Source organism: Octopus bimaculoides, chromosome 4 (genome assembly GCF_001194135.2).
Source record: "Octopus bimaculoides isolate UCB-OBI-ISO-001 chromosome 4, ASM119413v2, whole genome shotgun sequence".
Taxonomy (NCBI): domain Eukaryota; kingdom Metazoa; phylum Mollusca; class Cephalopoda; order Octopoda; family Octopodidae; genus Octopus; species Octopus bimaculoides.
The window spans coordinates 76,439,255-76,451,931 of record NC_068984.1 but is presented as its reverse complement, the minus strand read 5'-3'; the positions used below and the strand labels follow the sequence as shown (position 1 = coordinate 76,451,931).

General features: G+C 35.2%; 2 protein-coding genes across 2 annotated transcripts in view; one reads left to right on the top strand and one right to left on the bottom strand.

The window, feature by feature from the left end:
- Positions 1–1,929, bottom strand: part of LOC106878826 (cold shock domain-containing protein E1) — a 69,919-nt gene extending 67,990 nt beyond the window's left edge. Inside the window, exon 1 of the mRNA XM_014928166.2 lies at positions 1,818–1,929. The gene's annotated coding sequence lies outside the window, so the exon portion shown is untranslated. The remainder of the gene's footprint in view (positions 1–1,817) is intronic.
- Positions 1,930–4,111: 2,182 nt separating this feature from the next.
- Positions 4,112–12,677, top strand: part of LOC106878828 (charged multivesicular body protein 2a) — a 36,115-nt gene continuing 27,549 nt past the window's right edge. The window contains exon 1 of the mRNA XM_014928167.2: positions 4,112–4,246. The gene's annotated coding sequence lies outside the window, so the exon portion shown is untranslated. The remainder of the gene's footprint in view (positions 4,247–12,677) is intronic.

Below are 12,677 nucleotides of genomic sequence, written 5' to 3'. Positions count from 1 at the left end.
ACCCACCTAATCTTGTCTTGCTCTTGGAGGTGGGCTATGATATGAGGGAGATCAAACATTACTCGTAAGCAGAGTTGCCGTATAGACGCTCTCCTTTTTGGCCCTAGCAAATCAAGGATCGCTACAAAAGCATATGGAGAACGGGTTCGGATAAATTGCAACAAAATGGTCTGCATGCACTAAAAGACACCCAAGCACTAAGTGGTGGAATAAAGAGGAAAACTGTCACTGCATAATGTCTAGAAATTATAGAATATTCTGCACGACGATCTATACCAACAAAACACTTCATTTTCAATGATGATGGAAACACCTTCATCAGTTACGTTGGTAAATTCAGACCTGAAATCGGTTTCATCATCATATACATAATCATAGCCCTTTTATCATCGTAACAAATAATCTAAAACGGTTTTGAATATGTATTTTATATATGTGTGCACATTCATGTTTAAACCCACACTGTATGTGTTCATATATATATATATAAACACAATGTATCAACATAGTGTTTATATATATATATATATATATATAAACACTATGTACCAACATAGTGTTACAGAATAGCCTATAAGTGATGATTAAAATAAACACAAGAACATATACACTAATACATATATATATAATCATATACAGATACTTTCGTGTACAAATATTTATATATACATGCATGTTTATTCATTTATACATAATAGATTTAGATAGAGAGAGAAACAAACATATATATATATATATATATATATAAATATATATACACACACACATTCCTACACAAACGCATATATATACACTCACACACATCGAACCATGAAAAGAGCCTTTTCGTGGTTTCTCGATTTTCAATAACAGTCGTATTTCCCTCAAATCAAACCTTAAAACAAGGTAAGAACACATTGGAAATGTAGTGATACATACATACATACCCCTAAAAATATGAGGCGGTCACAGCTGGACTGTTTTTCATCTTTGGGGTTACACAGCAACACACATATAGGTACATACACGCACATACATACAAGTACACATATATACTCCCCCACACATAGGCTATATATATATATATATATATATATGAACACAAACATCTATCTACATAAGACATACACAAATATATATCTATATATATATATACACAAATATATATATATATATATATATATATATACATACACCTCAATATACAGATGCATAACATGGAGTGATGAAAACAGAAAAAAGTAAAACACATGGCGTCCCCCTCATTTTTTTTTTTGTATGGCTATGTGTTCGTTGTTTGATCATGTTATATTTGTATATATGCGATTCTCAATTGTTTTGAGAAAAGCTATGGTTAAAGGCGTTCCAGACGTGACTATCGCGTCTTTCCTATATCAGAGACTGCTACATTGTCAAACATGGTTCTTTCTTTTTTTCATCTTTTTGTCTTATTTTAAAAAAAAACGGCATGGTGTTGGATTGTAGGAAGATTTGGTGATTCTTTCTTTCTAGAATGACGAGCGACCTCGTACGTAAAGGCTCCCTCCCTTCGTTATTTAGTAGCTGTGTGTGTGTGTGTGTGTTAGTTGATAGTTGTATAGAGATGAAGATATATACAAGAAGCGATGTGGTCGAATGCCAAATATACATACACATACATCTATGTTACTTTTCTTCTCTCCTCCTCATTGATTAAATTACTAAAACAATTGATGGTAGAGAGAACCTACGTAGACGAAATTTAGACAAGATCTTTAGTAGCAGTCTATAGAAAGCGGTAACGATGAACAGTTAGCGAAACTAGTAATAATAACGAGGTTTACAGACAAAAAACTCACCCCAATTCCGCACAACACTGCAACAATGCCGCCATCTTTGGTAGGAAACTAAGTCATGTAAACTACTCTCCTCCTCAAAATGATTACTACGAAAAGTTCTTACAAATGTTTTCTTCTTCTCCTCATTTTTATATTTATTTTTCTTCTTTAGTCGCTTTAAAAATCATCATCATTATAATTATTATTTGATAATAATAATAATAAAAACTAAATAGAATAAAAAAAATATATATGTATTTATATTTCATTTCGTTTAATTCGTGTTTGTTTTTGTTTTATTTTCCATTTATAGTTTCGTTTCGTTCGTTTTTCGATTTCTGCTTTTTCCCCTCGTTCCTCACTCATGGTTATGCATCTCATCCTTTTTCTTTTACCCTTGTGTCAAATAATAAAAGCTATTTATTTTATTATATTTTCATATATATTATATATTTTTTAATTTCATTTTATTCCCATCTGGTTTTCTTGTTTCTCTTTCTTTCCTTTTCTTTAAAAAAGATGTACCCATCATTTCCTCACTTCACCCTTTTTGGTTTAATGTCCCCTCACCTCATTGTCCTTGTGGCAAATAAAAGAACCGATTCTATAATGCGATATATATTTTGACTTTTAAATTTATTTGTGGGTTTATTTTAATTTTTCTTTATTGCTTTTCTTTTTTTACTGAAATATAACCCACCCCTCCATTGCTACTTTGCAGTTCATCTTTTGTTAGCCCTTGTAACAAATATACGGACCAAGAATATTTTTTTTAAGTGAGCTAAGGGAAATAACTTAAGAGACCCAATGAGATGAATTTAGATCATTCAAGTAGGTGATGCACTCAATAGAGTACACAAAATATGCACACTGAATTTAAGCGTTGCCTGTGGGAGAAAGAAGACAAAAACCTAATGGTAACTGTTAGCAGCACTCACAGAGAAGGGAGATAATTTTAGAAATACAAATTCTCAGAAAATTGAATTTACATATTTAGATGAGAAAATCTTATTAGTATGGCACATGTTTTCGTCTTATCAGACCTCATCAACGAAGAATAATCTTCTCAAACCCGTTTGATGAGTGAATATTGATAAATTTCGAGTCAGTAGTAATTTGCGTAATAGAAAGAGAAAAAAAAGCGAACTAAGGGAAATAACTCAATCTTAAAATATCAAAATACTTAAACTTTTTGCATTCGGTACATCATCTACTTGAATGTTCTTATTATATTGGGACCTATAAAGGCAATGGACAAAATGCTTAGCAGCGTTTCTTCTTGCTCTTTACGTTCTGAGTTCAAATATCGTTGAGGTTGACTTTGCCTTTAATTATTTCGAAGTCAATAAAATAAGTGCCAGTTGAGCGCTTGGGTCGATGCAATCGACTTGTCACCTCCCCAAAAATTTCAGGCATTGTGCCTATAGTAAAAAGGATTATTATATTGGGAGCTGGAAGAATCGTTGAAACATCGGGGTAGAAAATTGCCTTGCCGCATTCCTTCTGGTTCTTCATGTTTTGAGCTCAACTCTCGCCAAGGTCAACCATACCTTTTCATCTTTTCAGAGTGGATAAACTAAAACACCAATGAGTACTGAGATCTTGATTGAAAAGATCCGAGTCAGGCCTTGTGCCTATGTCAGAAGCCATTATACTGGGATGTGTATAATATATATTTAAAGGTGTGTGTATATATATATATATATATATACTAGCATTTCATTTTCTTAGTGTTTCCCTTTTTGTTCACTGAGTTTATGTAATATTTTTGTGATAAAAATATTCTTATATTGACATATGACCAGGAATATTGTGGAGTAGGAGGGCATTATCGATTATATCGAACTTTGCACTTGATAAAAAATGATAACATAAAAAAAAAGCTTTGGGTGACTCATTACAATATATATATATATATATATAACCACAAATACTCACACACATAGATACGTTTATAGACATAAACACATTCATGAAATAGTTATTAAAGAAAAATAAATTTGAATGATTATATCATATTTTTCATGATATTAATAGTAATTGTTTCTTTATTAATAATAATAACAATGGTAATACTTAAGATAATAATTTTAAAAAACTAGTTAACTCAATTTTTTATACTTACACATACACATAGATACATATACACGACACACACACAGACTCACACACACACACACCAAATATTTATTAGTTTAAGTAAATATAAATTTCATTCCAACACATGACGAATAACTATACTTAATAATAAGAAATATTTAAGAGACCACTTTTTTTTATAGTTGTCAAATTGTGTATTTAAATAGGTACAAACAACTTAAAATAATTATTAAAGGCTATTCACTAATATTGGTGACGTCACTGGAAACGACATCTTTTGGGGGAGGAAGTAGTTTTGTTCCGAATCTAGGATTTATTTACTTTTCTTACTTTAAACTGATTTTTTTATTGTAAGTATTGGCTAAATGCTGATTAATATCTGTTTTACTCGTACATTTATGTTTATTTAATGTTCATATTATATTTTTCTTTCCAACAAAATATATTTGTTTTCATAAACACACACACACATATATTTATATAATGTATATATATAATTGTCAAAATATCTCGTACTTTATATCTCTAGCGTTACCTTATACACACGTGTGATCGCTCGCATATATATATATATATATATATATACACACACATATATATATATATATATAAATGAAACATTCAAACACTGAGATTTGAAGTTAGATGTCACTGCTGTTCATATCATCTGTGGATAAATTCTAAATTTGATATCACCAGTAGTGGCATGGGTGGAACGCAGTTATAATAGCTTTAAACAGCTATGAATTATAAATTTGCACGAAGCGTAATGATGCTTAATAAGCATCTACCTGCTAGAAATAAGAGCTAAGTCTTAAATTAATCCACCGTAGCGCACCAATATAACAGAGGAAAACAGAAAGAATTATATATATATATATATATAATTGTTATTCTTATTATTATTGAAAGTCAGTTGATGATTGTTTCAAACATGTAAGAGTCTATATACATACACGCAATACATGTTTAAAATTGTCTAATACTCGACGTTTTAACGACTCACACAGCTATTGCAACACTTGTTGTCCCAATTCAGCAGTGAAAAACTTCATAAAATATCAATTGGACCGAGTCGAAGAAAGTGTATAGAAAGTCTTACTCAATGCCACACCTCTTCTCAATAAATATTGCCTCTAATTGATGGATTGGCGTAATCGTATGGGCGTCGGACAAAATGCGTTGTGGTAATTTGTCACAGCCCTTTAGTTACTCCATTCACATATTCACATCCTGTCAAATTCGATTTTACCTTTAATCTATTATTCCCCCACCCCCAGCCTTTCCCATACTTTACAGAATTCTAGCCTTGCACCTATGTGACAAACCGTTATGTACTTAATTGAAAACATGCTCCGGTTTTGTCCGTGTCAAACGAAAAGCTAACAAACAACTTGAAAGGTGACTAAAATATATTTTAGACTTAATTAATACTGATTACATATGGCTTAGAATCTCTCAAGTGTCGGGTAAAATACCTTGCGTTGTTTCGTATAAAGTGAGTTCAAAACTCTCCGAGTTCGACTTACGAATGTCATTATAAGAAACAGCCGTTTTGAATGCCAACCCATCAGTTGACTGGGTCGATCTAAACTAGTTTTGCTCTCATAATACTGTAGACTTGGCCCAAAGTTCGAAATTGTTAAACTTTTTTTTATAAGTTTATTTATTTTTATTACAGTGCCAATAGTTAAACATATAAATTTTCTATCTGAACGAGCCTGCCTGTCATCCTTTCGGTGTCGGTAATAGTAAAGTGCCAGTCAAGTTGTATGGATTGATTTCATGTTCCAATAAAACATCCGAGATTTGTAATGGAGTTATAGTAGAAAAACTTGATAGCATTATTCTGGTTTTCTATAATTTCGCTTATTCGCTCATGATTGAGGGAATAAATTGCCAACGAAAAGAAATCTGTTTATTCATTTTCTCGACCTGTTAAAAAAAAGTAACCAAATCTCCTTCAATTACACATTCTAGCGTCTTGATAAGCAGAATGACTCACCGGATAATATAACTATAAATAGTAGCCTAAATAAAAGATTTATAGTCTCAGCTGATCCTCTTTACATCGAAAGTTTCTTCGATCAGAGCTGACATAAAGTTGTCTTAAATTCCATTGGGTAGTTTAAAAGCAGTGCAGTTTTCGTAGGAACCATTAACGGAATTGCGTGCAATCGGACTATATTTCCGATCTCAGGATTACCCTTTATTTTAGTTTGCTGCCCACACCTAAGCAACCATTTGACATTCTTGTTTGTGTCTTTTTCCAATCAACCCCGCCTAGTCCTGCAAAATATAAAAAAAAAAAGGTCAAGTGTGTCATCTTCCACTTAGTCACGTTTTGTTTGTGTATATATATATATATGTGAGTGGCTGTGTGGTAAGTAGCTTGCTTACCAACCATATGGTTCCGGGTTCATTTCCACTACGTGGCACTTCGGGCAAGTGTCTTCTACTATAGCCTCCGGCCGACCAAAACCTTGTGAGTGGATTTGGTAGACGGAAACTGAAAGAAGCCCGTCGTATATATGCGTATGTATATATTTGTGTGTCTGTGTTTGTCCCCCCCCCCCAATATCGCTTGACAACCGATAGTGGTGTGTTTACGTCCCCGTAACCTAGCGGTTCGACAAAGAGACCGATAGAATAAGTACCAGGCTTCCAAAGAATAAGTCATAGGGTCGATTTGCTCGACTAAAGGTGGTGCTTCAGCATGGCCATAGTCAAATGACTGAAACAAGTAAAAGAGTATATGTGTGTGTGTGTGCGATCTTTGGAGTTGGCATATTTATATACATGTACCTTTGTGTGTGTATACATAGATAAACACACCTACATACAATGTTTACAGAGATAGTGGCTTTAATAACACACGAATTGTTTTCAATATGCCAATACAGAGAGGACTATTAAATGCCTTAAAACATCTGTTTTAAGATCTCTTTAATGTTCTGAGAGTGTGAGGTCACATGCAAAAATTACGTGGTTTTGGTTTTATTATGGTGTGTGTGTGTGTGTGTGCATCCTTTACCCTCCCATTTCACCGATCTGTCACAAGGCTTATGTCATCATATGATGTTCCTCTTTCACAAACATAACCACATGAGGTTGATTATGACACAACCAGAGCCATTGTGTATAAGAGTCAGTGACTTTATATACGAAATCATATTTTGTACACATTTAATCTCGCAGTGAAATTACAAAATTCGTAAAATGGGTGTCGTTGTTTGGATTAGCCCTGATCAAGCAGACCTATAAGCGACAGTATTTCAGTGATAACCATTTGTTTTTCGAGGTGAGGGATATGCACAGCTATATTGTCCAATGAACTCTTTACTTTCCAAAGATGGTTGAGTGGTTTACAAAGATTTGGCTACTATTTCTAGCATCCTGAACTACCACGACTATATAGAATACGAATTAGTTGCTTAACCCCAGGTCAGATTTGATTGAGCAGACTAACGGTCGAAAGTATTTTTGACCATTTTGTCAAAGCAGTTAGCATTCATTTTTAGTTGAAAATCAGGCTTTGTTGAACAGACCTATGACAAAAAGCATTTCAACTGTGACCATCCTATCTATTTTACCCCCTACATAAAATGTACCTAGCACTACATTATATAATGTATTTCCCTTTTTAAGATGGTTGTACATGATTTAAGGGAAAGTTAGCTGTTATTTCTAGTCAGGCGAGTGATCAGTTTCTTGCAGTGATCATCATCATCATCATCCAGTGTTTTAAATCCGAGTTTTGTTCCCGTTAACGGGGGTGGCTGGATCTACCTCAATGCCATAGCAACTGCCCTCACACCATCTCACCATCTTGCCCGGTTTTGGGCGTCCTTTTTCAAACCAACCCTCCCAGTCTCCTCCACCTGTCCCCTCCACCCTTTTCTCAGTCCACCTCACTTTTGTGCTCCATTTACCTCAAGCACAATCTCCCTCCTCAACACATGCCCATATCACCTCACTCCATTCACTCTTGCCAACCATTCCACCGATTCCTTCAACCCCAGCATTCCCATCAAATCCTCAGTCCTCCTCTTATCAAACAGCTCCACCCTGCACATTTCTCAAAATTACCATCTCTCTCTCCCTCAGACATCATGTCTCACTCCCATACAGCATTGCAGCTCTCACACAACTCTTATAGACTCTTCCTTTCATCTTTAATGAGAACCTTTTCCCATATAACAATGCTCCACATTCCCTGAACTCCACCCCCCTTGCTGTCACAGCTGCTTCACATCCACTACTTACATCCACCCTGTCTCCCAAATAACAAAACCCTCTCACCGTTTCCACCTCGTTACATAGCACTTCCACTGGTTCTGCTGGCCCTCCAGCTCCTTTCTCACATCTTCCACAAACAAACTCTCTCGCCAATTTTGCAGTCACCTTCTTCATTTTCGTACATCTACCATGAATCCATTTCTCACATTTTGTTCACATCACATTTGCCATTACCCTCCTCCCATATACACCACATGGATCCACCTTACTCACTAACTTTTCTTTCCACCCTCTCACCATTACCTTTGTCTTCTTGAGGTTTACCTTCAAAACCTTGCTTTCAAGTGTCTCCTTCTATTTCCAAAACTTCTCCCTCAATCCCTCCATTGTCTCCCTCATCAGAACAAGGTCAGCTGCATACATTATCTCCATTATCAATCCCTCTCTTGCACCCTCCATCACCGCATCAACCACTAATGCAAACAATACAGATCCCTGATGCACACCAACTTTCACCGCAAGCTCCTCTGACAGCTCTGATCCAATTCTAACTCTTGTCTTTACCCCCTCATACATATGAGTTCATATTCTGCTGGAGACTTTCTGTTTCACTTCTTCAAGGACTGGTTTGTTGAAGAATTATGAATTCATGGAAATAAGAATATTAATCAAGAACTGTTTTACTTAAAGAAATAAGTATATTTAATGATATAAGTACAAGCATAACTGTGTGGTAAGAAGCTTCCTTTTTATCAATGTGGTTTCAGCCTCACTCCCTTAGTGCATCTTGAGCAAGTATCTTCTACTATAGCTTCAGACCGACCAGTGACCTATAAATGAATTTGATAGAGAAACTGTGTGGAAGCCTGTCATATGTATGTGTGCACATCTTTGTGTCTCTTTATCCCCCACCACCACCACTTGACATCCAGTGTTAGTTTGTTTATGTCCCCATAATTTAGTGCTACAGCAAGACCATCAGATTTAGTATCAAACTCTAAAGAAAATTAACACTTTATTTCATGCTGCTTCAGATGACTCAGCTGGTAAACCTGAGTTGTACCTGTATTTCAAAAGGTCAGCCTCGTCACATTCTGTGGAGTGCTACCTTCAAATTTGACCACAGATTTAAATGCAACCTAAATAACCACAGCATATGTCCACAACACCCCTTACATAATCCCCAACAACCCTACTTAACTTTCCTTTAACTTCCCTATCTTACTTTAAGGATCTCAGTCATGGCATTGAGTAACAACCAACAAACACCGGAGTGTGAGTGTCGTGGATTTGAGTGATAACCAACGATCACTGAATAATTTCCCAAAAATCAGGGTTTTTATAACTGCTCATACATGAATTCTAAGAACCGTACTTCATGAAAGATTTCTTTAACAAAAGTTTAGAATTCGTATATGGACAGTAATTTTTAACCAATGAGAAATCAACAATTTCTCCTGTTTGGGCAAACGAACCTATATTCTCTCTCCGCCTCTTATGATTTTGCTACAAGGGAAATATATATATTTCAGTTTTCATCTACCAAATCCATTCACAAGGCTTTGATTGGCTTAGGGCTATAGTAGAAGACACCTACCCAAGGTGCCATGCAGTGACACTGAACCCTAAACTATGTGGTTAGGAAGCAAACTTCTTACCACATACTAACTGCCTGTGCCTGTTGTTTATTGGTTTTTAATCTAAACTATTTTCATATTTGAAATAGGTAAATAGCTAGTAACATAGGACAAATCAGAGCAGCCCATTCATACTAATTACACTCATTATAAAGCTAAATGTCCCCTCTTTCTCCCAAAGAGTTGATCCATTCAGTCACCATAAACTCAGCCCTTGTACAGCAAACAAGGTCTGTTGGTTTACATTCATTTGAAATAATAGTATTTGACCTCAAACCTTTCAAACTCATCCACAACAGTACCTCTTTTGTTATAACAGCCAGACACAACAACTGTACCGGATGACCTTGCATGTGAAAGCAAGGCACCTTGCAAACCTTTACAATGGACCTGATAAACAACTTAATCCTTCCCACAGAACACAACAGCTATTCATCTGAAGCTGACAGACAGTTGTGGGAGCTCTCAGCAAGTTCCATCTGTCTTACCATATCTTGAATATTCCCTGCTGTTCATTCTGTACTGTTTGTACAACTTGTACAGCCTTCAATAGCTATATCAGACCAAGAAGATCTTAAAGTTAACCATAATGTTTAATCTGCATAAATCCCATGGAAAAGTTTGCACAATGTGTTGTCACTGATGCTGAGCCATTCCATTGTTGCTCAGATTCTTCATTGACCATTTATAGATTGCAAAGATCATTATCATACTGATAGGAATTCAGTGCACTCAGCAAAGTGCACTGAATTCCTATCAACCATTTTAGCCTAGATTTCATCCAAAACTGCAGCTATGTCATAAATATAACATGAAGGAAAGCTTGTTTTTATGAAAGAACACTTTAAGAAATATCTGCCAATGTTGTAATTCCAGTTCTTGTTTTAGCATAAACAAAGAAATCATTACAAGACAAAAGGCCCTTTTTCAGAGTAGGTACTGACACCAGATAAACATTCTGACTAATGGCATGTTTCTTCAAAAATAAAAGTAAACCATTCACTCCAGTTTAATCAGTAAATTAACTTTCAGACAAGGAACACTCCTCAAGTAGCTTTACTGAGAGGCAATTAAAATTACAATACCTTGATTCCCAGCATTCATTGTTCCTATCAGATATCAGTTTTCTGTGAAAACTATTGCTATGTATTGAGGTATAGTTGACTTTGTATAACCTTGGACAAGTGTCTTCTGCTATAGCTACAGAGGACCAAAGCTTTGTGACTGAATTTGGTGAATGGAATCTGGAGGAAGCCAATTGTGTGTGTGTGTGTATACACACACACACACACACACACAATAGTTTATATATTTATAAACTAATATCAGACAGCGAGAATGAATGCTCAACACTGCATCAGTGCATAAATACTCCTTATTTGTGGTTTAACAAGACAAACAATGGTTTCATGTAGAGAGAAACATCTCAACAATGATCAAGCCTGCCACATGGGAATGTTCGTACACATCTCCATTTTGGATGTGAATACATGGAACTACACAACACTGTGCAGGATAAATATACAGATCATGTGAGGTAATTTATAGGATAATCATAATTGTTGTTACCCTTGCATTAGTCCTGGTATCCTTGTAATGAATTGTGTTCATCATTGACTGTTTAATTCCTTAATCATTTTATGAGAATACTCACACACATTCAAATTTATAAATAAAAATACACATATATATATACATGCTCTTGCATACAAAATATGTGCTCATGCATAGGCACACACACACATCTATATACATATGCACATAGGTATGTATAAATATATTCACATACATACACACCTGCATTATGCATTTTGTTTGTGTATATGTGTGTGTACACATAATTGTGGAATTTCACAGATTTTGGTGCCAAACTTAGTCCATAGAGTTGTAAACGTTAAGTTTGTGTACCCACTGTTCTATGCTGGCATGCGTTGGACTGTTTGACAAAATCCAGTGTGTCCAAGGACAGCATCAAGCTCTGTCTGCTTTGGCATGGTTTTTACAGTTGGTTGCCCTTCCAAACTCCTCCACTCCATGGCACCTTTTTCAGATTTCTTTACTATACCTCAGATTAACCCCAAACATAATTGAAATTTGGTCTGTGAAAATTGTGAAAACTCAATTAAAAAAAATTGCCTATACTTTAGGATGGTAAACTTAACACTTGTTTTTTTCTAACATCATCGCCTGACCCTTCAGCAACTTTAACAGAGTTGATTCTGTTGCAAGCATCCAGACTAAATCTCTAATCTGAGAATAACTGAATATCTTGATGCTCCTCATCCTTTAAGTTATGTTTTCTTCCTTCCCTCCATCTCCTTCCCACAAGTCTCAAAAGTCTTGCAAAAGGTAATGGACGCTTCTTTACCTCCTCTGAGTAAGCCATGAAAAATTTTAACGTGAAAAAGATCACTATTACAAGATCCTCAAAAGTTGACATCTCATCATCAGAAGCTTTGGTTCTTTTGGAAACTTCCCTGTGTTTCAGAAATTTTCTTTTGTTTCAAACAGAACAATAAGAGAACTTTTATCCTGGATAACAATACCAGTCTGTATTAGATAATATTTCACCCAGAAATGCAACATAGTGCTTGCTGCAGGATTTGAACTTTTGACCTATGTTTTGTAGTCCAGTATTTTATCAACTTGGGTATTCCACCTCTAAAATAATAATAAAAGATTACAAAAGATTGAATACAGTGTTATATGAAATATTTTGCAACAGAAGAAAACTCCACAGTTGTCTTTGATTCCATATCATTAAAATTTAACTTTAATCCATCAAGATGTTGGTAGCATCTGCTTGCATACCAGCCCCCTGCCAATAACTCTCTCTCTCTCTCTCTCTCTGTCTCTCTCTCTTTCTGTCTCTCTCTCTCTCTCTCTGTCTCTCTCTCTCTCTCTC